This window comes from Musca domestica, unplaced genomic scaffold, assembly GCF_030504385.1.
Source record: "Musca domestica strain aabys unplaced genomic scaffold, Musca_domestica.polishedcontigs.V.1.1 10, whole genome shotgun sequence".
Classification (NCBI taxonomy): Eukaryota; Metazoa; Arthropoda; class Insecta; order Diptera; family Muscidae; genus Musca; species Musca domestica.
This window is the reverse complement of record NW_026712115.1, coordinates 14,517,821-14,545,250: the sequence shown is the minus strand read 5'-3', so window position 1 is coordinate 14,545,250 and position 27,430 is coordinate 14,517,821. Positions and strand designations below refer to the sequence as shown.

Sequence of the window (27,430 nt, the reverse complement as noted above, 5' to 3'; positions counted from 1 at the left end):
TTTTTTGCAAATTATTGAATTCGTTTTTACAAACTGTGTCTTCTTTACGATACTTTCGAAGTAGACATTGAAGGAGTTCAAATCCTAAAACAAAATTTTGAACCGCCAGAAATTTTACGAATGTATTGAAAATTATATTCGTTACAAAAGTTCATAACTCTATTTATCACAGAGTCTTATTTGAAAAATTACTTAGATTTAAAAGCTTTTTTAAATAGTTCCATTGCAGGAGAACCATCGTTAAATAAAATTGTTTTGTAAAGTTTGGCAGTAGCAGGGTTCTTGTAGTTTTAGATTGGCATTAGTTCAGTTTCAAATAACATATTATTGATTCGTGCTGTGCGATGAGTTCCCACACCGATTCGAAAAGCAGATTTGAATATGGTTTTAATCTTGTTGAAACAAAGTTTGGAAGTGTAACCAAGTATAAAGATTCCATAATTAATTTTCGAAATAATAATAAGGAATTGAAAATTGAAATTAATGAATTGGAACTTTCTACTGGATAAGCACTTTATTATGTTAAGATTGTTATTAAGAGACATGGATAATTTATTAATATGAGAATTTCATTGATATTTTTTGTGTATGGTTTCAGTTTGAAGTATTGTTTGAAAGTTTGTTATATGCAATTAAGAATAAGACATCAGATAGTGGTGATCTTTGTGGCATTCATTATGAAGGTTTTTTTTCATTTCAGAAAAGTAAGAATACAATTTCTAACACAATTGTAAATTTTAGGGTACATACCACATTCTTCTACTTGGCGAAATACCACATGAAGGTCAAATTATCAAATGCCTTTGAAAAGCCAAGCTATATAATCGAGAGGTGTTTATTAGTTTTTATAGAGCTATTTATGAGGTAATCTAAAAAATAAGGGAATCTGCGACGAATTGTCCTTTCTGGAAGCCAAATGGATCAGAGCAGAGAAGTCTATTTTTGACGATAAACCACCTTTTGGCAATAATTTTGTCTAATACTTTGGATGTCAATTTAAATAATAATCTTTCTTAGTTATTGTGTTCTTTAAGTATTAAATAGTGATTCTTCAACTAAACATATTTGTATTAGATTAGTGGTAATTGATAATTATTTTTTCCTTTCTTGTCTTTCATTTCTTTGCTTTCTTGCAGAGTTGTACTGTGTCGTGTAGATTCAATTTTACAATTGTATATTGTTTTTGTGAATGAACGTGCATAGTTCGTGGTAGTTTTCAGTGGCGAAACTTTTAAGTAGAGCTGCCATTATTAAATTAGGACAAACAAAGAGTTGGTGATTCTCGGTATTTGGCATGTTACAAGTGTCGCATAAGTTGCAGTTTTCAGCGTTTATGAGAAATAGGTAAGTTTTTCCGTATGTGTGACCAGTGAATAGCCGATTTATGAGTTTGATCTCTCCAGGAGGCATGTTGGAACCAGCATACCAATGACGAGACGGCGGTTCTGGGAAAAATTGAGAGAAGTATGTGCCTTTAGTGATTGAAATGTTTTTATAATTTTCCTTCCATTCACTCCATAGATGCTGATCGATTTGGGAGTGAGCATTTTTTATTACGAGGACCGGTCGAATCATTGAGCCGCAAGTTTGGCGAAGAAATCCGCACGCTCATTAGCAGGGATGCCAATATGTGAGATAATGGTGAGTTTCGTAATTTTTTAGTTATTTACTTTTCGGATTATATTATTTGACAGGTAGTTCTGAATTGTATTTTGTTTTAGTAATAGACAGTCATTTTTATTGTCGGTTAGAATAGTGTGGCCTTATTGATGCTATCTTCTATGATTATGTCTATGGCCTTCTTGATAGTATGTAATTCTCCCATTAGTGAAGACATTTTACTCGGTATTTTAAAAAGGAAGTTTTGGTTATATCCGGTCGTAGCACTGGAAACTGAGGCATCAGTTGCCCAAATAGTATGACCTGTATTTTTTAACCTTTCAACTTTTTCTTGTAGGATCATACCATAAAATTCATTAGGCTTGATATTTTTGGAGGAGTTGAACAAATTTATGAGGAAAGTAAATGTGTTTCCTAGGTGTTCGATTTGATTCACGACAACTTTGTCGAAAATGTGTTTAAATTTGAAGTATATTAGGCAAAAACTTGTCTTGTTGGAGGGATTTTGGTAAAATTGTCGACTGTGACATTTAAATTTGATTAAAACTTTCGCGATGAGATATTGGAATCTTTGGTAACATCAGTTGGTTGGTCATAACATAAATGCTAATGCGTACATTGCGTGGACAGGTGTTGACGGTGTGAGTCCACGACTTTTTCTTAGCATCTGATTTTGTTTAAATAAGTTGACATATAAGCCATAAAAGAGATGCAGTACTCTGTTTTCGAAAAGACTATGGATTTTGCGATATTTGGTAGTAGACCTTGTTTAATATTGTTGATCATTTATTGACTTGTTGCAGTAGTAGATAACATCATCATAGTGTTATTTAAGAGATAAAATGTTTTTTATGTGTCTTCCTAAAAACTTGATACTGGTAACCGATGTAATTTGGGTGCCTTATAATGTGATGGAAGGAGTTTTTCTTGGTCCTTTGGCTACATACAAGCGTTATAAAAGATATTGAAATTCAGTGGCTTTTAACTGCAGATTTTGATTGGCCGATTCAAAGTTCTTTTGCGCAGATAATAATATGAAATCATCCCCAAATTGAAACAGATGTGTGTTGTCATCAGAAATCCCATATAGACCAAGGGTATTTAAATTAAAAAGAATAGGACTTAAACAGCTGCATTGTGGGAGCCCATTGAGAATTTCCCATAACGATAGTTCTTTTGTTAAAAAAAGTTAATAATCCAATCGGTGATGTCACTCGGACAGTTGAGTTCGCAATGTATTTTAAGAAGAATTTCAATACTGACGCAATAATATGCTGTTTCTACGTCTAACGATAGATTTATCACTTTCTCACCTCTGCTTTTGTAGTAATTTATAGTGTACAGTAAGTTTTTGATACACATTGAAGTGGACATATGTTTTCTGTATGCAAATGTGTTTGCTGGAAAAATGTTATTTTCGTCAATGAATTGTTGCAAACGTTCTTTCAACATTATTTTTTTATTTTTAAAGACACTGATATTAAGGCTATTGGTCTGAAGTTTGTAAACAATTCTAGGTCTTTGGTATAGGGATAATTTTCATTTTTATAGCCATTCATCTATGATTTTGCACTTTTTCCATAAACAATTTATTGCTTCCAAAAAGTTTGTTTTTGTAGGATCCGCTAGATGATTTATCGTTTCGTATGTTATACCGTCCAGGCCAGTAGCTGAGGGTTTCTTTTTATTTTTGAGAATCAGTAAAAAATACTTTCATTGTTAGATTGGAGCGATTATAAGTATTTTTGTTGACATAATTAATTGGATTGTTATCTGGAACTTGATCTCTGAGATGACATAGAAATTGTTTGTTGTTGTTTGGGGACCATTTGATGTTTGAAGACAAACTATTTTTGCACCCACGAACAAATTGAAAGAGATGTTTTGAGCTGGGCTCCTTGTTTAGATTTTGTATCTTATTCTTGAAATTGTGTTATTTATTTTTTTATAGTTTTAATTAAATTTTTTGCGTTTATGGCATTGCTATGCGTATCGTAGATTTTTTGTGCAGCTATCTGTAGTCTGTACTGTTTTTCAACATAGGAATCCCACCAAACTTTTGGTGTTGTATATCCTTTTAGGGTATAAGTAGATTTTTATACCCTCCCCCTTGGAAATGAGGGTATATTAACTTTGTCATTCCGTTTGTAGCATCCTTAAACATTCGTCTTAGACCCCATAAAGTATATATATTCATAATCAGCATAAAATTCTAAGTCAATTTAACGATGTCCGTCTGTCTGTTGAAATCACGATACAGCCCACATTATTTGACGTAGAGCGTCAAAATTTAGCAGAGCTATTTGCATTGTGTCTAGGATGGTTGGTATTGAAAATGAGATATATCGGTCCACGTTCTGGTATAGTCCCCATATAACTGTACCTCCCGATATTCGGTATTTTGATGATTTATGCCACATTTTTTCACGGATTTTTCTGGAAATTGGTATTTGTAGGTCATAACGGGTCCCTGAGCGTGTGGCAAAACATTGCATGTATAGGTCCACGTTGTGGTATAGCCCCCATATAAAGGTACCTCCCGATATTCGGTATTTTAGTTTTTTTTTTTGCCACATTTTTTCACTGATTTGTCTAAAAATTAGTATTTCTGGGTCATAATGGGTCCTAGTTCGTGTAGCGAAAAATTGTAATTATAGGTCCACGTTTTGGTATAGCCCCCATATAACGGTACCTCCCGATATTCGGCATCTTAATGGTATTTGCCACATTTCTTCTAATGCTTCTTTTACCCTAAGGTGGAAGGTATTAAAAGTTTGGCCCGGCCGAACTTAATGTTTTTTTACTTGTTTTATTTCACTTTTTATCATGGAATGTATTTCTTGAAAATTAGTATTTAGTTGGATTTTACTAAAATTTTTCATTTGCTGTTTTTTTTTGCTAAAAAAATTTGAACTTTGCACTCAAATCATTTATATTTTTTTAAATGTATAGTTACCATCGTTTACACATTGAAAGTTGGAATTATCTAAGATTTCTTTAATTGTTTTTCCACGCTATGAGACAAATTAATCACCTGAGTGTCTAGCATTGGATTCACCACATATGAATGTGTTACTTTGATTATCAAGCAATGCTATTAATTTGGCTAATTCTGTTTTTATCGTTGCACATCTGACTAAGTGGGGAAAGTAAATGGATACCAGAGTTAAATTGTTTGCTAAATTTGTAGTTTGGCAAATCAGAATATCCAAGGAGGTTTCAAATGTAATCTTTTTGAATTGCATATTTTTTTGAAAAGTAAGGCTACACCGCCATAGTTATCACTTCTTTTTTTCGATACTATGTTGAATTCTTTTATAGATGATGGGTTTTGACTTTCGTCTATATTAAATATTTCACTCAAAAAACATATGTCAATTTATATACCCTCCACCATACTATGGAGGGTATATTAATTTTGTCATTCCGTTTGTAACTCCTCGAAATATTCATGTCAGACCCAACAAAGTATATATATTCTTGATCACCGTAAAATTCTAAGACGATTTAGCCTTGTCCGTCTGTCTGTCTGTTGTAATCAATCTATCTTTCGAACAAATTGAGATAGAAAGCTAAAATTTTGCACACATGTATATTTTCCCAGTAGGCAGTTTAAGTTAGTAAATGGGCCATGTAGGTCCCAGTTATCATATAGCCCCCATATAACGGTACCTTCCGATATTCGGTATTTTGATGATTTTAGCTACATTATGAATTATTATTTAGCTACGGAATTATTTCAAATTTGGTATTTGAAGTTCGTAATGGATACCACAGCCTAAGACAGAAAATTATCTGTGCAGGTCCACGTCTTCATATAGCCCCCATATAACGGTACCCCCGATATTCGGTATTTTGATGATTTTAGCGACATTGTTTACCGGAATCGTTTCAAATTTGGTATTTGAAGTTCGTAATGGATACTTCATCCAAAGTCAAAAAATGAACCATGTAGGTCCACGTCTCCATATAGCCCCCATATAACGGTACCCCCCGATATTCGGTATTTTAATGATTTTAGCGACCTTATTTACAGGGATTGTTTCAAATTTCGCATGTGAAGTTCGTAATGGATACTTCAGCCCATGCCAGAAAATTGTCTGTGCAGGTCCACGTCTTCGTATAGCCCCCATATAACGGTATATATTCGGTATTTTGACGATTTTAGCTACATTATAAACAGATTTTTCTTCAAGTTTCGCATTTAAATATTGTAATAATTTATGACAAAAGTTGCCTATGCAGGCCCACGTCGTCGTATAAGCATTCTGTATTTTTAAGATTTTAACAGAATTTTTAACGATTTTTTTTGGAAATTGCCAAGTTTGTACCAAATGGTGGAGGGTATTAAAAGTTCGGCCCGGCCGAACATACAGCTTTTTTACTTGTTTGTTTTTTTTTTTTAGAAAAAAATCAAGGAAATTTTTGTTTTTGTTTAAACTTTGCACATTATATTGAAGCACTTTCATATTTTTATACCCTCCACCATACTATTGTCATTCCGTTTGTAACTCCTCGAAATACTCATGTCAGACCCAACAAAGTATATATATTCTTGATCAGCGTAAAATTCTAAGTCGATTTAGCGATGTCCGTCTGTCTGTCTGTAGTAATCACGCTATCTTTCGAATTAATTGAGATAGACGGCGCAAATTTTGCACACATATTTATTTTTCCAGTAGGCAGGTTAATGATTTCATATAGCCCTCATATAACGGTACCTCCCGATATTTGGTATTTTGATGATTTTAGCGACATTATTAACCGGAATTGTTTCAAATTTGGTATTTGAAGTTCGAAATGGATACTACACCCTAAGACAGAAAATTGTCTGTGCAGGTCCACGTCTTCGTATAGCCCCCATATAACGGTACCTCCCAATATTTGGTATTTTAATGATTTATGCGACATTATTAACCGGAATTGTTTCAAATTTGGTATTTGAAGTTCGAAATGGGTACTACACCTTAAGACAGAAAATTGTTTGTGCAGGTCCACATCTTTTCAGTGGTGTTGGGAGACTGGCAATTTGAATTATATTTAGCAGAAGGTGGGTGCGTTTTAGAAGACTTAGGTCCCCGACTTTTGACCTTCGTAAAAGCCGGTTTAAATCTCGTAATTTCTTAGAATTCAAAACCAGATTTTAAGCAGACTGGCAGAACAGCGAGGATTTTCGACTTTTAGAATTATTAGAAACCAGAGATGGTTTTGAGCATGATGTTGCAACAACTCTACTAGTTTGTGGCCGATGAAGAAGGCTGTGATGCCTTTGCTTGCAAGATTTGCAACTATTTGTGCTATGACAATTGTTAACTACATGGCCACGCGAAAGACAATTTATGCATCGCTTATTATTTTTTACAATTAAGAATTTGTCCTCAAACGAAAGTTGTATAAACTTGGGGCAGAGTCGAAGAATATGACTCTCGTTAGGACAAATGGAGCAATAAGTGTTTGGCCGAGGAGAAGGAGCAACACATTTTCACTCATGTACCAATGGCTTGTTAATGGTGGAACTAGATGTACAAGCATGCTTGGATGCTAATGACCTAGTGGAGGAGTGATGAGATGGAACACTCTTGGAGGACAACGATTTAGGCAAGAAACTAGGAGATACAATGTTTGTGGGCAGTTTTCTACGTATATGTTGAATACATTGCAAAGTTTGTATTCTTTCAGTGAGGAAAGTATCTAAGTCTGGCCAGGAAGGCAACAACGACTTATTTTTGATACTTTGCTCCCACAAGGTCATGGTGGTTAAAGGCAAACGCTGCAAACAAACATGTACAATAATCGGACCCCACTGATCCGTGGCGACGTCATGGACGGCCATTGCAGAGAGACAACTATTAATTCCACGTTGGACACTTTGCAAACCCGAACAAGTTTCAATTTTTAGTGGAGGAATATCAAACAAGTTTTTGATGTGGCTATTTACTAGAACGTGCTTATTATCGTACGCATCCGTCAAAGCTTTCCATGCCAATGGGAAACTGCTATTGATGAGTAAAAATCTGCAAACGATTTCTCGAGCCTCACCGGTAGTCTTCTGCCTCAGATGACAAAGACGTTCTACATTTGAAAGAAGTGCATTTTTCACAAAGAAGGTGGTAAATAGATCGCGAAAGTTAGGCCAAGAAATAAAATCTCCAGCAAAGATTTCGATATCAATAGGTGGTACTACGAGATAATGACTATCGAAGAGTGGATTGGAGCCACTATTATTGGGGGAAGATTTGGAGAAAGCATCAACGGGTGGAGAAACAGACTGCACGGTAACCGATAAGTTAGGTTCACCCAAAAGCAAGCCTGAAGGTTGTGTAACATTTGCATTAGTTGCAGAAATACAATTTTCACGAGGAGAGGACTTAGAAGTTAAAACAAAAGGGCTATTATCATTATTTGGAAATTTGAGGCGATAAAGGTGCTTGTTTATAGTGGTCAAATACCAATGGTATGCAATAAAAGTACTATTGAATTTATCCTCAACGACGTCAATATTTTCAAACGGTGCAGCCTCGGATGCCGTGAGGTAGTTTTTGCACTCAGTATAAGTGTGCAAGACCTTATCCCACAATTCTCGAAATTCTGATAAACGAATTTCGAGGCTGCAAACTGTGAAATGTGCGACATCAATTTGTACAAAATAGTCTACACTCTTCAGAACAATGTCAGCGGCTCTAGAAAAACGTGTGAGCGGAGTGATCGACATTTTGTTACTAAATGTATACCAAAAAAAAAAAAAAAAAAATACAAACGGTATGCAAAAGGAAGGGAAATGAGAAATTTCCAAAACTTAAAACCTTAAATAGGAGAGAAATTAAGAAAATCTTTTCCTATGTGACAAATATTACTAAAATTGCTCCAATATCAACAAATTATAGGGTGTTTTTTCCAAAATGTATGACAAATTTCCAAATATTTTCCACCGATAGTACGATATTTATACAGAGATAGTGTAAATGTGCTGTGAATTGAGTAAATGTACAGAATATTTAATGCAAAATTTGGCAATTTTTACAAGATTATGCCGATAGTAGGGTGTATTCTTCAAAAAAATATCCAACCCTAGAGAGGATCACAAATAGTACCAACAACTATTAATAAATTGCCCAAAAAATTTAAGAAAATAGCCACAAACGAATATTTTCAACTAATGTTTGTTCTGAAAATATCTGCAAAGAATGTCTAATTTAGGGTGAATTTGTCCAAAAATTCCAAAAACCAAACTACTAATCAAAAATATTTCAGAAAATTATCGAAAAATAATTTCTAAAATAAATTACAAAAATTCACAATTTGTGCTATTTTACCCCACTGTGCCGGACCAACAACGGATATCGCACAAAGAGGAATAAAACACAAGCGACGTCGGCAGAGAAATGACTATGCGTAAGCAGCTACGCACCCACAAAACAAACGACGCCACAAACGATCCAACAGTTAGAGTTGGAGATCAAAACACTTTGTTGTTATTTTTACTGAATATCAAACCGACGCTTAAAAAGGGCGCGTGGAATGATGAAGTATTTTTGTTGCAATTTTTGGCAATGCAAATTCTCAAGTGAGAATTGACAGAAACAAACGAAGAAAAATTGCAACAGCAATAAATGCGCGTTAGTAACGACGACAAAGTAACCAACCGACAGATGGATGCACTGTTATTACAAGTGTGTTGTTAGTGCTAATTAGAAACACACAATTCTCGTTAAAGGGCTCAACCTTTGAAATGTAAATGGGGGATAACAACAGCGAACGTTTGGTTGGTGAGAAATACGGCCAAATATAAAAGAATGTGCATGTATGCTGTGGTGATGCAAATTTTTCTTCAACTAAGGCGAGGGAGTAGATCAACAGCGATGGGGATACTTTCTATTCTCACAAAGGGTTTAACATTTGAAATGAGGGTTAGAAATGCAAATAACGAACGAAGCGGAGCAAGAGCACGAAATATTTTTGTATGATCAACGCGATGATGGATGATCAATACAACGAAAGCTAACTATTTTCATAACAACAGAATTAGGTGTTGTAGGGGAATGCACTTTATTAACACATGAAGTGTTAATACGAGTCGACCAACTGACTTGTTCTTAAACGAAGAGCAAATGTATGATCACCGCGATGTTGGATGATCAGTACAACGAGTAATATTTTTATGCAAAGACGAGAGTGGACTGCATTTTATATGTAGCACGCGCGTAGATCAATTGAGATTCGACCAAACCGAAACAATTTAAATATTCACTAAGAAACCGCGAGTAGCTCACTTCAAATGGTAATCTGAATTTACGTACCTGGTTCTTAGTGTTGATGATAATGATGAAAGAGAATCCAATGATTTCTTCATGCAATACAGGGAGCAACGACTAGGGGATGGCTTCTATCCGGCTCGAAGGGCCAATGTTTAACTCAGGGGAGTGGGGGGAAAGGCTTCGTATAGCGGCGAGAACAACAAAACTCCCCAGAGTTATTATGATGTGAGTGATGTGTAGGTGAGAGATTTGGTGCGGGTGATTCGCGCGTGTGGTGTAGGATAAAAGAAAGACAAAATCAAGAAATGAAACAAAGATAAATTAGTATTTTTCTAAATATAATTTATGCTTTATTGTGACTCTTTCTTTTCAAACAACAAAATTACCTCTTTTCAAATATGGTGTTGGCGACAGTGGCCGTGTTGGGTTTCGCTTCAAAGACTAAAGACAAGTAAACGCAGAGGTTCTAGGTGATCGCAGATGATCCCATGTCTGTATACTAATACAACTACAACTACTTCCAATGAGAGCAAGGTGAGCCTACCGACAACAACCAATGCCCAGCGACGATCCGCTCACTACGGTCTCCGCCAGGGGAGTTGTAGAGGAGATGCCTGTGCGCCACCGTGATTGATCGAGCATTGGAAAGTTGTGGTGGAACGTATCGAACTTATACAGTAAGTTTTTGATACACATTGAAGTGGACATATGTTTTCTGTATGCAAATGTGTTTGCTGGAAAAATGTTATTTTCGTCAATGAATTGTTGCAAACGTTCTTTCAACATTATTTTTTTATTTTTAAAGACACTGATATTAAGGCTATTGGTCTAAAGTTTGTAAACAATTCTAGATCTTTGGTATAGGGATAATTTTCATTTTTATCGCCATTCATCTATGATTTTGCACTTTTTCCATAAACAATTTATTGCTTTTTGTAGGATCCGCTAGATGATTTATCGGTTCGTATGTTATACCGTCCAGGCCAGTAGCTGAGGGTTTCATTTTATTTTTGAGAACCAGTAAAAAATACTTCCATTGTTAAATTGGAGCGATTATAAGTATTTTTGCTGACATAATTAATTGGATTGTTATCTGGAACTTGATCTCTGAGATGACATAGAAATTGTTTGTTGTTGTTTGGTGACCACTTGCTTTTGATGTTTGAAGACAAAGTATTTTTGCACACATGAACAAATTGAAAGAGATGTTTTGAGCTGGGCTCCTTGTTTAGATTTTGTATCTCATTCTTGAAATTGTGTTTTTTAGCAAATTGGACGGCATTTTTCAATTTTTTTATAGTTTTAATTAGATTTCTTGCGTTTATGTCATTGCTATGCATATCGTAAGTTTTTTGTGCAGCTATCTGTAGTCGGTACTGTTTAGGGTATAAGTAGATTTTTTGATTTCACTTTTTATCACGGAATGTATTTATTGAAAATTAGTATTTAGTTGGATCTAAGAACTAAGATTTTTCATTTGCTGTTTTTTTTTTGGCTAAAAAAATTTGAACTTTGCACTCAAATCATTTATAATTTTTTAAATGTATAGCTACCATCGTTTACAAATTGAAAGTTGGAATTATTAAAGATTTCTTTAATTGATTTTCACGCTATGAGACAAATTAATCACCTGAGTGTCTAGCATTGGATTCACTACGTATGAATGTGTAACTTTGATTATCAAGCAATGATATTAATTTGGCTAATTCTGTTTTTATCGTTGCACATCTGACTGAGTGGGGAAAGTAAATGGATTCCAAAGTTAAATTGTTTGCTAAATTTGTAGTTTGGCAAATCAGAATATCCAAGCAGGTCTCAAATGTAATCTTTTTGAATTGTATTTTTTTTTTTTTTTTGAAAAATAAGGCTACACCATATTTAACATTTCTTTTTTTTCGATACAATGTTGAATTCTTTTATAGATGATGGGTTTTGACTTTCGTCTATATTAAATATTTCACTCAAAAAACATATGTCAATTTTTTGTTTTTTTTTTAGAAAAAAATCAAGGAAATTTTTCTTTTTGTTTAAACTTTGCATATCATATTGAAGAACGTTCATATTTTTATACCCTTCACCATACCATGGAGGGTATATTAACTTTGTCCTTCCGTTTGTAACTCCTCGAAATACTCATGTCAGACCCAACAAAGTATATATATTCTTGATCAGCGTAAAATTCTAAGTCGATTTAGCGATGTCCGTCTGTCTGTCTATAGTAATCACGCTATCTTTCGAATTAATTGAGATATACTGCTAAAATTTTGTACACATGTTTATTTTTCCAGTAGGCAGGTTAAGTTCGTAAATGGGCCATGTAAGTCCATGTTTACATATTGGCCCCATATAACGGTATCTCCCGATATTTGGTATTTTGATGATTTTAGCGACATTATTAACCGGAATTGTTTCAAATTTGGTATTTGAAGTTCTAAATGGATACTACAGTCTAAGACAGAAAATTGTTTGTGCAGGTCCACGTCTTCGTGTAGCCCCCATATAACGGTACCTCTCAATATTCGGTATTTTGATGATTTTAGCGTCATTATTCACCAGAATTGTTTCAAATTACGTATTTGGCGTTCGTTATGGGAACTACAGTCTTTTTTGAGATGTGGTATTTGAAGTTCGTAATGGATGCTACAGCCTGTGACAGCTCTCATATAACGGTACCTCCCTATATACGATAGTTTGATGATTTTAGCGTCATTATTCACCGTTTATTTCAAATTTCGAATTTGAATATGGTAATGGCTTATGACAAACAATGCCTATTTAGACGTCGTATAGGCCCCATTATAACGGCTATATATGGTATTTTTAAATTTTAACAGAAAGTTTTAAGGATTTTTATTTTTTATGAAAATTTCCAAATTCGTTCCAAATGGTGGAGGGAATTCAAAGTTCGGCCCGTCCGATCTTACTGCTTTTTAGCTTGTTAATAAAAGTTTGTTATTTATTTGCAGGATTTGAATTATTATTTGGCACTTTGTTATTTGGTTCCTCAAATGGGTTATTTATTTCCGATGACAGGAGTGATTGCTGGATTTTTTAATATATTTAAACCTTCGGCACTATTAAGTGAGGTGAGAACTTTTGACATTTCATTTGAAAATTGTGTTAATGTTTTTTCTATTTCAGATACTTTTGAAAAGCTAAAATGTTTGAAGACGGATTGGTATGGTGTGATTTGAAACGGACTGGCAATGGCGTGATGGATTGGATTTCGTGGAGACGCAACTCTGCTATATTATAATTTTGTAACCCTATTGTTTATTTCTTCATAAATGCTTCTTTTTGAAGCGTTTATGCTTCTTATATTTCTTTCAGATTTCCATCATGGGCACTGCTTTGAATCGGTTGCGAAATTATCAATACTATTACAAAGAATGCATCGAGGCGAGTTGCATATATCATTGCATGTAGTTGTTGACAAACATTCTTGACATTTTTGCTCCTTGGGACATTGATTGGGGCAAATGATAAATTTACCACAATTTAAAAATTTTTTCGTCGATCTGCAACGAATGGATATGTGTCCTAACCGTCCGCAGTTTAAACATAAACGTACAGGGGGCACATACAAATGTGGTGTTATTTTTGTTCCGCACATATGTAAGTATCTCCGTGGGTACACCATCATATATAATACCGATTTTTATGGTTTCGGAGTATTCTATTTTATTGTTTTCAGATTTTCTAGTGAAGCGGTATATTGAAACAACGTCCATGTCATTATCGCTTTCAATTTGTTGTTTAATTGTGATAGCAGATAATATAGAACCGTTGTACAAAACGTTCTGGGATAAAGTCTTTGAGAGCAATTTGGTTTAACTTTGGATTCGTTGCAAAAGAGTTGGCTGAGGTAGAATTGTTAAATGTTATTTTGAAAAGATTGTATCCAATGTTCTTGCACGCATAGTCTGTAATATTAATCTTTTGAAATCTTGCATACAGGTGTAGTTCACAATTCTTCCTCCTTGTGCTAATTGGCGTTTCTGAGGAGACTAGCACATGAAAAGGACTGGGATGGTATTGTGGATACAAAATGGTTTCTTTATTTAAAGAGTTGTAGTTGTATTGGTCTGTCATTTCATTATTTGATGTAGGTTCTGTATTTGTGTTTATTGGTTTAACAGGTGTTCCATTTTGGTTTTTGAAAGTTTTTGTTTCGTTAGAAATGCTTGGAGCTCTTCTTTTATTCTGTTCCCCCGGAGGAGGAGTTGGAATAGGCGGAGGAGGATTTAACTCAAATTTGTTTATGTTTGTAAAAAAATCAGTCTAATGTCAAAAGATGTTGATGAGCGACTGTTATTTTCTTTGCTTATGACGTTTGTGGCTGTTTTCCTTTTGCTGTCCTGTACGCATTATGTTGGCTTTCCTTAGCATACTTTTAGGCAGTTACCGTAAATTTATTACTACACTGTTTTCCTTTGTATTTCTCATTTACATGGATTGCTCAAATTAAAATTGCATAATTGCTAATTTAAAAGAACGATTACTATAGTGTTAGTTATGCTTAGGGCTTAATGGCCTACCCATGATTACGTTGGACATGTATCGATAGTCACATATAGTCATTTCTAAGAGACTAAAATAGAATTGGTTGCTGTGAAGAAGGTTTTGACGAAGCACTTTTCAGAACTTCAAATTTTCGAAAAGAGGTCTAATAATTTCCAATTTTTATATGGATCTGCGAAACGAAAGAAATCATCAGTGCGGATTTGATCCGTTTAAACTCACCAGCTGTGGCTCACCCACACAATACTGCCATATCTTTTGGCTCCGACATCCTACCCTCTATTGATTACTATAAACAATTCTGCAATTGTTATACCTTATCCAGTACAATTGCTTATACTAATCCTCCACTCTAATAAGCAAACGTTATCTTTTCTACCTTACGGATACGTTGAATAAAATTTCTGCTTCAGCAGAAATTCCGGCAACAATCAAAAGTCTGAGACATCGCTTAAACCTGAGATTCATGACACTTAGATTTTATCTGATCAGTATCAAATTTACAGAAAATGGTTACAGAATACCCTAAAATTGAATTTCTTTGTGTTAAATTAAAATATCTAAATTGCAATATTTTTAATATAATTGCTCTTTTATTGCTTCGAATTCAGGGATTAATATTTTTCTTAAGCATTCAGGGTTAATAAAAGAGTTGTCATTATATTATTCCTTAACGCTGAAATGATTTGTCTTGGGGGTTTCAATCTACCTAATCTAACATGAGTCCCAGGAAAAAATATTGTAGATTATGTACCAGTCTCTTCTACTGAACTGTCTGCTTAGATGTCATCTTTTTGGGAAAGCATTTTGATTTGATTCTGTATATAATGCAAAAGGCAAAATATTGGATTTATTTTTTCTTTCGTAACATCTTCTGTGTGTAGAAGTCCTCCCTTCTCCGAGCCAGAGGATATGTATCGTGCCACTCTTATTATGACAATTGAACTTAGTAATATTCAAACTCTACATACTTCATTTCAAACTAAATCTCGTTAGCTAATCTTTAACAAGACTAACATTGATCTGCTGCGTTCTATATTATACAATATAAATTGGGTTTTTAAGGTAATATTGATTTTCGTATCTCAACTTTTATAAAAAAAAAATTACAAATTCGATAATTCAAAAAGAAAAGTCCGCGAATTTCCTATTTGTATGACATTTGGTAGTTAAGTATCATGTGAACTTAAGGAAATAGCAGACATGTTTGCAAACTTTTTTCAAAGTACGTATTCCACATATTCTACTAATGGTTGGTCTGTTCCAAAACATGCAAGAATGTACTAGTTTTACAATTTTCTTCGATATTATAAAGGGAAAATCGGTTATCGTAGTAAAAACTTTTACATTCTTGCAGTTCTGGAACAGAACAAAAAATTACTCTTATAGTATTAATAAACTTAATCAGTTTTCTCGTATCATTCCCACAGCAAATGGAGTGTAAAATCTTTTAATGTCATTGAAACTCACCGGGTTCAAATGGGGTACCGTTTTTAAAAACATGTGCGCATGAACTATCGGCCCTATTACGGTTATCGTCCGCGTCGCAAAATGAAGTCGAGGCGACAATAATGATATTAGGGTTGTCGTTTTTTGTCGATAGCGACAAATGGTTGCCATTATCATTGTCGATACAACAGTCGACGTGAGAATATCTGTCGCCGTAAAAAATTGTGACGACATAGTACTTTCTAGTCGACGTTGATTTTGTAAGCATTTTGTATTTGATATTAGACCATGAAAATAACAACAGCAAAATAATTTGAAATTTTGGTTTCCGAATTGAAAAAAATCCATGTTTGGCAAAAGGATTTACCAAAGGTCATGTTCCAGCAAATTTTAATTCACATTGGAAATCCATTACTACAAAATTAAATGTATAATTATTAGTTAGTTTTCTAAAATTCTTCTAGGTTGGGAAAGATTAAAAATTTAAAACTAAAAAGAAACTTGAGCACAACAAGGGTGAAACCAGCAGCAATGGAGGTGGCATTTTTAAGAAAATGAGTCTGTCGCGAATATAACGCAGTTTCAAAAGTTATTGAATCCACCAGGTCGTGCACTTGGAATAGAAAATAAGGAAAACATAAGTGTAATAGACGTTATAGTTCATGAAAATGAGCAAGTGGACAATGCTGAAAAAAACAATGTTAAAAAGTCACCAAGGAAAGCAGAAACTATTGAACTCTTGAAAGAGCGGCGTAAACTTTTAGAACAAAACAATCAAGAGCCAGGCAATGCAAATATATTTGTTGGCTGCCTTAACACTCGCCGCTGCACTACAAATACATTCTTCTCTTCATCCGCACTTGAACTTAAGATATGTAACGCGTTTATAATCTTCATTTTTTCACTATATTTTTTATTTTTCCAAAAGAGTCGAAATTAGAATTCAAACTACCAAAAAAATTATATTTTTTTGTCAATAACAAGGGAGTGTTGCCAACGTTTATTTTAAACTGTCGATGTCGCTTCTATGCCTTACCATAATACCATGTTTGAATCGAAGCGACGGCGAGGGCGACTCGCACATAAAGTCGATGACGACTATAGTAACGACAACCGTAATTGGGCCGAATACTTCGTATTTTCCAGTTATCTGGCGATCGAACTTTATTATTCCACTGCATAAATCTTATTTAGATGTGTTAATTAGAAATACAGGGGTGTTGCAAAACTGAGTGCAATTCACAACTTTTTGAGCATTTGATTACACAAAGAATAGCTTATTTTGTTACGCCTATAGTATCACCACATCAGCATTGTTTTGTCAACGGAAGATAAACTTTGACAAATTTATTAGAACTGACGTGTCATGTTCACACCGAGTTCTCAAATAAACTCCAAACTGATATTTTATATACTGATTTCAGTAAAGCTTTCGATACAGTTGTGCATAATTTAGTAATATATAAATTTGATTCAATAGGATTCTCTTCAACTCTTCTAAAATGGATATCGTCTTATTTGCATGGCCGTACCCAAAACGTTTCTTTTAACAATACTCACCAAACTCTTGTGCGGTCAAATTGATTCTGAGTTTCTACTTGTGAAATAAAATTCAATGTCCCTTCGCGAAGTACGCACAATTACATACCAATTAAACTAGCATTAGTAAAATCGAACTACGAATAAATAATCCTCTGCAGAGTTTATGTGCTGATTATATAATATAATTTCTTTGTGTGAACCCTTGCATGTCATAAAAACTCTATCAAGGTGTATGCATCAGCTACAACAACTTTCATTTTACAATAACAACATTGTTGCTGACAATCGACTTTGATAGAAAAATACAAAAATAATTTGTAATAAAACAATTTGATTTCTTTAAAAATATTGCTTTGATATAAACGCTGTAAATACATTTTTCGCCTTGTTAAAATATTGCTATCCCAGGTGTAAATGCGCCGAAATTGCGCTCCGATAAAGAAAGGGAAGAAAAATAAAAACACAAATAGTTTTAGTTTAAAATTCAAATAAAAACAAAGAGGTGCATTTCCAAACAATGCAAGTTAATTAATTCACCTTGCAACATTATGAATGTTGTACTATATAATGAAAAAAGGAGGTGCAGTGTTTTGTGAGCAATTAAAATTTATTTTGGTAGAGTTCATGTTTTCAAAAATTCGAATTTTTACTATGTTCTACTAATTGTAGCAGACTCCAGACAATACCCAACCAAATATGGTGTATTGTGCTATAGGTAATCCGGGCGTCGTCTGCACCCGATGAGTCACCACCTTCGAATCCGGCACCAACGCAACCCGACTTGGTCGAAAAAAGGAGGGATCTGCTAAAGGCAATCCAAGGAATGCCTCCTTGACCTTTTCACTGACGGCTTCGCGAGGAGTAAAAACATGACGAAGATCTGCAACCCTTGCCACTAAAGAGATACTTTGAGTGACATCATACACGGACGTGACCGTGATTCGACAAAGCCGAATTCCATATAGGTCGGAAGTGGGTAGTTTCAATTGGTCTACCATTGTCGCACAAATGGGACTCTGTATTGAGCAAGTATCCAGCACCGCTCGGACTGGAAAAGTCGGTCCGACACATTGAAGTCGTACTACTAGACTTGGGGATAAGGTCGCCACCGATTGTAAAGGCAGTATGCCCAGGGAACTACCAGATGAATGGCAGAAGGATCGTGAAACCTCGGACGAACGAAGATCGGATCTAGTACTCGGACCAGACATAGAGCTTGGTGCCATTTGCCAAGGCAACGCGTACAATCTCGATGCTGGACCACAACATTGAGACGCGATTCCAGCGTCATTTCTAAAAATTGTTTGCAGGTGCTCAGCGAGTGCCTGCGCAGACAAACCCGACAGTTATATTTATGTGGGGTGTCCGAATCGACCACAGTAACGGTCGTACTCCCCAATTCTACCAAACGAGCTGTCGCGATTGAATCCACAGCTATGGATTCCGATCTGTTGTCGACCCGATGAACCCGCAGAGACGGATTCAATATTCAAATGCCGTTCGTTTGAACCCGCAGTTACGGATTCCGCGTTATTGATATTTAAATCCGCAGTGACGGATTTCGATAAAGTGGCAGCAACATTATTGGAATCCGCAGTGACGGATTCCGTTGACATTTCTATCGGATCCGCAGAGACGGATTCCGATTCAGTGAGTGTCACTGCAGCGATTGGCTTCACCAAATCATCCACTACCTTCGAAGTAGTCCTCTGTTTTTTGTCGGCCCTTTCCAGATGGTTATCAATTGCCGTCACGAGATCGATGTTGTACATATTAGAGGAATCCATTTTCTAAGAAAAAATTGCGAATTTAAAAGGAATTCGAGATTGAATGGTCGGTCAAAGCGACCAGTTTAGATATGGGCCGCTTTACAACGCCATTTGCTGTGCGAACATCGACAATTCGAACATGACCATCAATACCCGGGTAAATATTTTCTACTCGGCCTAGCTTCCAAGATGTCGGTGGAAGTTGTTCATGACGAATAACCACGAGATCGTCTTTTTGGATTTCGCGTTCGGGAAATTTCCACTTATAGCGCATGTGCAAGCTTTTTAAATATTCCTCTTTCCATCTAAAGCAAAACAAATGAGCAAGGGCCTGTACTTTTCGAAACCTATTCACGAGCGATAAAGGTTCGTTAGATACTACAGGCTCCGAAGGAGCGAGTAATGGAGCGCCAATCAAAAAATGACCTGGTGTCAAAGCTACTAGTTCATCCGGACTATCAGACATCGGACATAGAGGACGTGAATTCAAACAAGCTTCTATTCTAGCTAGAACGGTTGCCAATTCTTCTAAGGTAAGTCGAACATTTCGAACTTGTCTTCGAAAGTGTTGCTTGAAACTTTTCACTCCAGCTTCCCAGAGCCCACCCATATGTGGAGCAGCCGCTGGAATGAAATGCCAATTGAGGCCCTGAGTTGCAAATATATTACAGACCGATTCGCAACTATTCCGGATGAATTCTCGAAAATTCCGACGTAACTCACGGGAAGCACCTACGAAATTCGTACCGTTGTCCGAATATATCAAGCTAGGACAACCTCGACGTGCAACAAATCGATGAAAAGCCAACAAGAAATTGGCAGTGGACAAATCGGATACTGCCTCTAAATGTATGGCCTTGGTAGAAAAACAAACGAACACACAAACATATCCTTTTGTTATCTTACACGCACGGCTAGTAAATGACTTGATCTCAAATGGACCCGCGAAGTCGACCCCAGTTGTTATGAACGCCCTATCAATTATTGTTCTTTCAGGTGGAAGCGCCGCCATTATTTGGCTACAATGTCGTTTCTTCTCCAAGATACATACTTTACAATTATGAACCACCGAACGAATCAAAATTTTTACTCGAGGAATCCAATATTCCATCCTTAGCGTACAAAGCATAAGCTGAACGTCTGCATGAACACATTTTATGTGGATGTATTCGACCAAAATTTTCGCGAACCTACTTTTATAGGGAAGAATTATGGGATGACGCTCCAAATATGAAAGGCAGGGCGCACGTACAAGACGACCATTAATTCTCATGACACCATTTTCATCAACAAAGGGATTGAGGGGAACGAGGGAACTGTTTTTAGAAATGGGTTCCTTGTCGATTAGTTTTTTATAGTCTTCAGCGAAATGAAGCTTTTGAGTTGTAATTACGAGGCGAGTACGAACCTCTTTTAATTCTTCAGCAGAAATCCGAGAGTTTGGGTAATTAAATGTACCCCTATACCGCGAATGGGTCTGGCGAATGAATCTTAAAACATACACCATTGTGCGAAGTCCCTTTTCAAATGAGGAATACCTTTCGAGAATATCTTCGAAGGAAGCAGGAAAGACAATGAACAGACCGTTTTTCAATGTCAGTCCCAAGCGGAGCCAGGTCTCGAATAGACCAATCTGACTTTTTTGCTAAGCCATTGTGGCCCATGCCACCAAAGAGAGCTGACGGCTAAATCTGCGGGCGATAAACCACGACTTCCCAGGTCTGCTGGATTATCCTCCGACCTAACGTGATACCAATTATGATTCCCCACATTTTCCTGAATTCTACATACTCGATTAGCTACAAATGTGGTCCAAGTGGAAGGAGTTTGTATTAGCCACGACAACACAATAGTTGAATCCGTCCAACAATAAACTTGACGAAATTCTAAATCGATCGCTTTGACGATAATTTTTAAAAGTTCAGAGGCTAATACTGCGCCGCAAAGTTCAAGACGAGGGAGAGAAATAGATTTCAATGGAGCCTCTTTTGTCTTACTAGATAATAAATGCACGAACACATATTTATCGGGAGACTCGATTCTCATTTATGCTACCCCCGCGTATGCCTTAACAGAGGCATCCGAAAAGACGTGTAATTCAGCCGAACACTCAGGGGTATATCGAAGCCAACGAGGTATTTTTATCAAATTTACCTTAGGGTAACAATCGACGAATTTGCGCCACTCCGAATAAGTAGCGGGCAACAGGGGCTCGTCCCAACCAATTTGGTCTAGCCACACCTTTTGCATTATGATTTTCGCGGTCACAATAACCGGGCTAACCCAACCTACCGGGTCAAAAAGTTTGGCGATTGAAGATAGTACTTCCCGCTTTGTATAACTTGATTTAGTTTCAATAGGACAAACCTCAAAGTAAAACGAATCCAACCTCGCGTTCCATCTAATTCCTAAGGGTTTTGAGCCACTAGCTTCCTCAAACGACAAAACTTGAGCATCAACCAAATGCTCTGGAGGAAAACAATCCAAAATTGACTTGTCATTGGCTGTCCACTTCCTCAATTCAAACTTAGCCGAAGAAAGTGCTCCGATCAACTGGTCCCTAGCAATAAATGCCGTCTCGAGGTCATGTGTTCCGGCCAAAACGTCATCTACGTACATGGATGTTCGTAATATTTTGGCCGCGAGCGGATATTCAGACTCAGTCTCGTCAGCGAGTTGTAGAAGCGTCCGGATTGCTAAATAAGGCGCACAAAGTTACCGTTTGCAATTCATAGTCGAGAATGGGTTTGGTTGGCGAGTCCCAATAAAGAATTCTTTGAAGCGGTGTATGTTTGGGGTCTACACGTATTTGCCTATACATTTGAGTAATGTCTGAATTGAACACGAACCTATACACTCGCCAACGAAGTAATAAAAATACTAGGTCGAGTTGCAAAGAAGGTCCTACATGTAACATGTCGTTCAGACTAATGCCGGTCTAAGTTTTATTGGAGGCGTTAAAAACAACTCGCAATTTTGTAGTTTGTTTTTTGAGATTAATTACCGGATGGTGAGGCAAATAACACGAAAGATAATTATGGCAGGTTGGAATGCTGTTGGCTTCATGTGGCCAAGTTCCAAATACTCGATCAAGACCTTATCATACATAGCTTTCACCTCGGGTTTTTTAGATAACGACGCCTCATTACGAATAAATTTTCTGAGGACGCTTGGGCGAGATTCTCCCAAATGTAAATCTTCACCGAACCCAGATCGTAAAGGAAGCGTCACCACATATCTACCTTCGGAGTAGAGGCGTGGAATACCTGCCGAGAAACACCCGTCGAGGATGTAGAGGGACGAGATGAATTGGCTGGTTCGAGAAGTGTTGGATTGGTTGGATTCTGGCTCGCCGAAGAAACAGGTGGACTTGACCTTCTTGGGGAAGAATCATTACGATGTAGCAAGGTGTGATGGCTTCGCTTACATTTCGAACACCGATGCTGACTAATACAATTTTTTACCTCATGTCCCTTACGCAAGCAATTTACACATAACCTACGACGTTTCACAATAGAAAACCTAGCCGAGGGGGGCATATTTTTGAAACGAGGACATTCAGATAGCAATTGGGAAAGTTGGGGACACAGGAAACAATAATTATTCTGCGGAGGATTAGGAGAGCGAGAAGAATTCGTATTAGTCATATGACTTCGAAGTTTTTTAACATTAGACTTTGTGGGCTGATCATTTCCTCTCATACCATGTAGACACATGAGTGTCTGAATTCGTTCCGACAAAAAGCTATTTAGGTCTTTCCACAACGAAATAGAGGATTTATCTTTAACACTCTGCTCCCATAAGGTTTGTGTAATTTTAGGGAGCCTTTGCAAACAAATAAAGACTAAAAACGGATCCCAATTATCCGTACGAACGTCGTAAATGGACATTGCAGACAAACAACCATTAATACCACGCTGGATTTGTTTGAGGCCGGACATGTCTCAGTTTCAAGTAGCGAGAGAGAAACCACTGAACTAAAAGATGAGCTCAATGACGTTTTTCGAGATCGCCGAAATTTATGCAAATATTTTTTAATGAGAGCGACACTCTCCATAAACAAGTCGTGAACAACCTCATATTTACCATCGACAACCACAATGTCTTCAGCAGTCGTATCCTCAGCAGTAGATAAATAGTCGAGACATTTTCCGAAGGAACTTTCTAAGTCAACCCATTTTTTATTTAACTCGGCACTTTTTACTTCTGAAATGAAAACATCTAAGTCTTCTTCTTTCGCGTCTTTAATTTTAGCACAAAACTTGACCATATTATCGGAAACTCTAGTGAAATTCTTGAGAGGATTTAGAGCCATGATGCTGCGAATAATATAAATTCACACGAAACGACAAATAAATCGAAGAAAATATCCAAAAAATTCTTTTGATGAACTCAAAAATTGCAAAAAAGTGAATATTCCAATGAACGAAACGATAAATCCTTGTAAGGCTTGCAATAATATAAATTCCTTTACAAAAAATCCGAAAATTCGATTAAAAAATCAGAAAAATCAGCCAAATAATTAAGCTTAACCAACAAAATATTCCAAAAAATCCAAAAATTCGATTAGAAAATCGAAAAAGTTTGCCAAATAATTAAGACCGACAACGAAAAATTCAAAAAGGTTCGAAAATACGACAAGAAAATCGAAAAAAGTAAAATAAATAATCCAAAAAACCCAACAATTGATTCCAAACAAACCGAAAAATCAATCCGAAAAGCGAATAAGACAACCAAATTAGCGAAAAGTTTCAAAATTTTGCACAAAATATTTATTTTCCCTTTATAAGAGCGACGAAATCCACAAAAATATGTAAAAAAGCCAAAAAATCAGGAAATATTTAAAATAATATTAAATAAAACAAGGTAATAATTGCAAAAATATTCGATAGAATATATAGAAATAATTATTTTTGCAACTATTTTTATTAAAAACGGCAAAAAATTACTATTTTTATGTCCAAATACAATAAAAATAATAATTTTTACAAACCGAATAAAAACTCTATAAATGCGGACTGTAGGGTACACAATAAATTAAAATGTCCAAAATTACCTTAAAATGTGATTATACACACGCCACAATACAATTATCAAAAAATATTTTTCTTGGTTCCCAACGTGTTGAACAGTCACTATTGACCAACCCGATTAGTGTAGGGTACACGCAAACAAAAGAAAAAACGAAAAAAAAAATAAAAAGATCAATTTCGAAAATATGTATGTGAGGCGCGTGTGTGTATGCTGTGTGATGACGAGACGATTGACCGCTCAACGTAAATATGTCACACGCGTATGTATGTGAATATAATTATGTATTATTGAACAGCGAAACAAAAGGAATATTACAAGCAATGATAATTAGCAATTTGGTGGTGATTTTTTCTTATTGTTATGCACTTTTACACAGTGGTAATCGAATGGGAATATGAAACATTCACTACGAGGAATAATTTGATTTATATTTATTAATAAAATAATCGAAATTTAACACGATTGTTAATTATATTTTATTAATAATATTACCACTGTTTGCAAACACAAAAATACAATTTTTAAACAAATTTTCACCACTTTTCCCACAGATTATTTTTTTTTTGCAACAAATATCTATATTCACTTGTTTTCACTGTACAATAATAATTTCTTGGAACCGAAAAAAAAATTGATGCGACGAAAAAAAGGAATACGCGGTGCGTTGTAAAGCGGCCGTTTGTTGTTGTAAAACGAAATGCTTTTGGACTTTGGACACTTTTGATTTTTGTTATTATTATTTTATTTTATTTTTTTGAATCGCGAGCTCACAAATAAATAAAAACACTCCACCTACCTGATGTTTTGTTTATGTTTATAGATGATGATGGGGATGGTGTTGATGAGAATGATTATGATGTTAATGATGATGATGAAGGCTGCGAAAATATAAAGGGAGCGAAAACCAATTAGAATATTTCCCAAGGCTCGCGTCTGGTTCGAATGGACCAAAATGTAAATGCGCCGAAATTGTGCTCCGATAAAGAAAGGGAAGAAAAATAAAAACACAAATAGTTTTAGTTTAAAATTCAAATAAAATCAGTCGCTTTATTGTTAAATAATAAATAATAGAAAAAAAGGGGAAAATTAGCAAACAGGTTACCTGTGTTACGATCGATCGATACGAAGAAGAATAATGCCGAAAGGTGACGTCGGCGCAAACCAATACTCGTTAGAAAACTGCTAGTTGACAGTTCAAAGTTGTAACAATAAGGAGTAAGCAGTTTTCTAACGAGTATGCAAAATCAAACACAATGGAATTAGATCGACAACAAAGAGGTGCATTTCCAAACAATGCAAGTTAATTAATTTAATATTTCTTGCGTAAACACTAGGAGAAACTACATATCGAATATTTAATCTGGAGATCATATACAATATGAGAAAAGAAACGCAACGAATAACGAAATGTTTAAATATTTGAATGCAATAATTTGCCATTCAATTTTAACACTCAAACTTTTCTTTGTTAGCCCACAATTCTAAAGCGATTACGTTTGTCCTTTTGCATGGCTGTCAATCTGCTGTGTTTGAATGGATCAGTTTAGGTTTCTAAAATTTTGCAATAAGCGATCAACAATTATGCCTGCTTTTTGGTATTTTTAGTAATGTGTACTTTTGAGAAGTGTTCTGGAATTTTCAGGCACATTTTCTAACCAAACGCTCCTTCCCAAGCATCTTCAATATCGGTCAACTACTTAGAATACTTCCATATAAAGGCAGGCCCCAAAAATTCGCATTCGAAGGTAGTACCCAGTAGTATTAGATAGAAAAAAGTCATTATTCCCAAAAAAATTTTGGCGTATGTCCTACAATGAACGCAAAATTATGTCACTACTCCTTTCTATTAATTCTCTTCAATTTTCAAAGTAAACATGCTATATATTCTTCAAAAATGAACGATTTCCCAGATAATTACATCGCCTTTTTCCATTGAACTTGTTCTCGTTTTTATCCAAAAATGTATCTGCTCCAGAGCTTCTATTTAGAAATAATACACGTTCTCTGTTTTATTCATGGAATTCATCAAAAGTGTTGCTAGATTTAGTAAGTTTTTGTGAAGCTTACTTTAATATAGTTAGTTTAGATAATGTAATATTTTAATTATTAACCGTCTGATGCTCTTATGTATCCGGTTTCCCAAGTCTACTCATCCCCTATAATCCGGACTGTGGGGTGCACGCGCTCCCTACGTTATGGGGAGGTGGCCCTATCAATTAGTGCCCAATATGAATAGAGACGACTGCACTATCCTGAACGTCTTTGGGCCTATGTACCCGACGTTCTTCAGCTGCATCGAATGGGTGGACAACGAGGATGGCGTTCATAGTGTAACGGTTAATTACAGAGACTGTATTAGTATGAATTCTATTCAGATCCGCTTGATAGACTTGCTGATCTAGAGATTCTCTCTTATATCATTGAACCACTATATAATGTTTACGATGATTCTCAACGTAACACCCAAGTAGGTACTGCAACGAAAGTACATGATTATGCTGCATACGGTAAATTGTCCAAAGGAGCCATAAGGAGGCACCCTGTTGCGGCGGCATTTTGGCAGCCCTGAATACTTTTCTATTGCGTTGTACTCGTATCGCAGACCGCACATTCAGCTCTGTTCTCATCTCCGCAGACCATGTGGTAAAGAGTTAGGCCGTTGATTTCGTGGCTGATATGTTGATATTCCTCGCAAGAAGTAGGTGCAAGCTCTGCGAGATAGGTGTACAACACTGTTCCGGAGATATCACCCCACCTTGGTGAACTCACTTATACCCTCTACGGGGTTTGGACTTCTTGTTTCAGAACTCTACGTACGACTGGCGTCCACACATATCAAACGGTGTAGTTTGGTTGGCCGGATCAAAGACCTCTGGTTATTCAAGAGAAACCACTACTGTTATATGGCACGGCATGTTCTGGTTGAGTCGTGGTGCTGTGTTGTGGACGGAAAACGTTTTGATGGCTAGCAACTGGATAACATCCTCTGATGCTGAGATGGAGTAAAGCTTCGAGAGTCCTTGCTACAAAAGCGAAATTTGCCTATATGATTCGCTTTTGCTGGCTTCAGTAACGGAACAACCCTGCCCATTTTCCAGGCTTCGAGAAGTATGTGGGCGTCTAACGACAAATTAAGGACTTTGTTTCAATACCAAATAAGTATTTTCTGTAATTTGCCTTGTCAAATTTGAATGCATAGAAAACATTTCTGACTTGTATAGTACAATTAATCAAAATAAA

The 27,430-nt window shown here is 35.9% G+C and overlaps 1 long non-coding RNA gene across 1 annotated transcript; it reads left to right on the top strand.

Moving 5' to 3' along the window:
* The first annotated feature begins 270 nt into the window (after positions 1–270).
* On the top strand, positions 271–27,430 carry LOC131804336 (uncharacterized). Its single transcript, XR_009343086.1, has 6 exons — positions 271–1,344; positions 1,404–1,464; positions 1,522–1,641; positions 12,842–12,961; positions 13,017–13,490; positions 26,996–27,430. It is a non-coding gene; the product is annotated as an uncharacterized LOC131804336 (long non-coding RNA).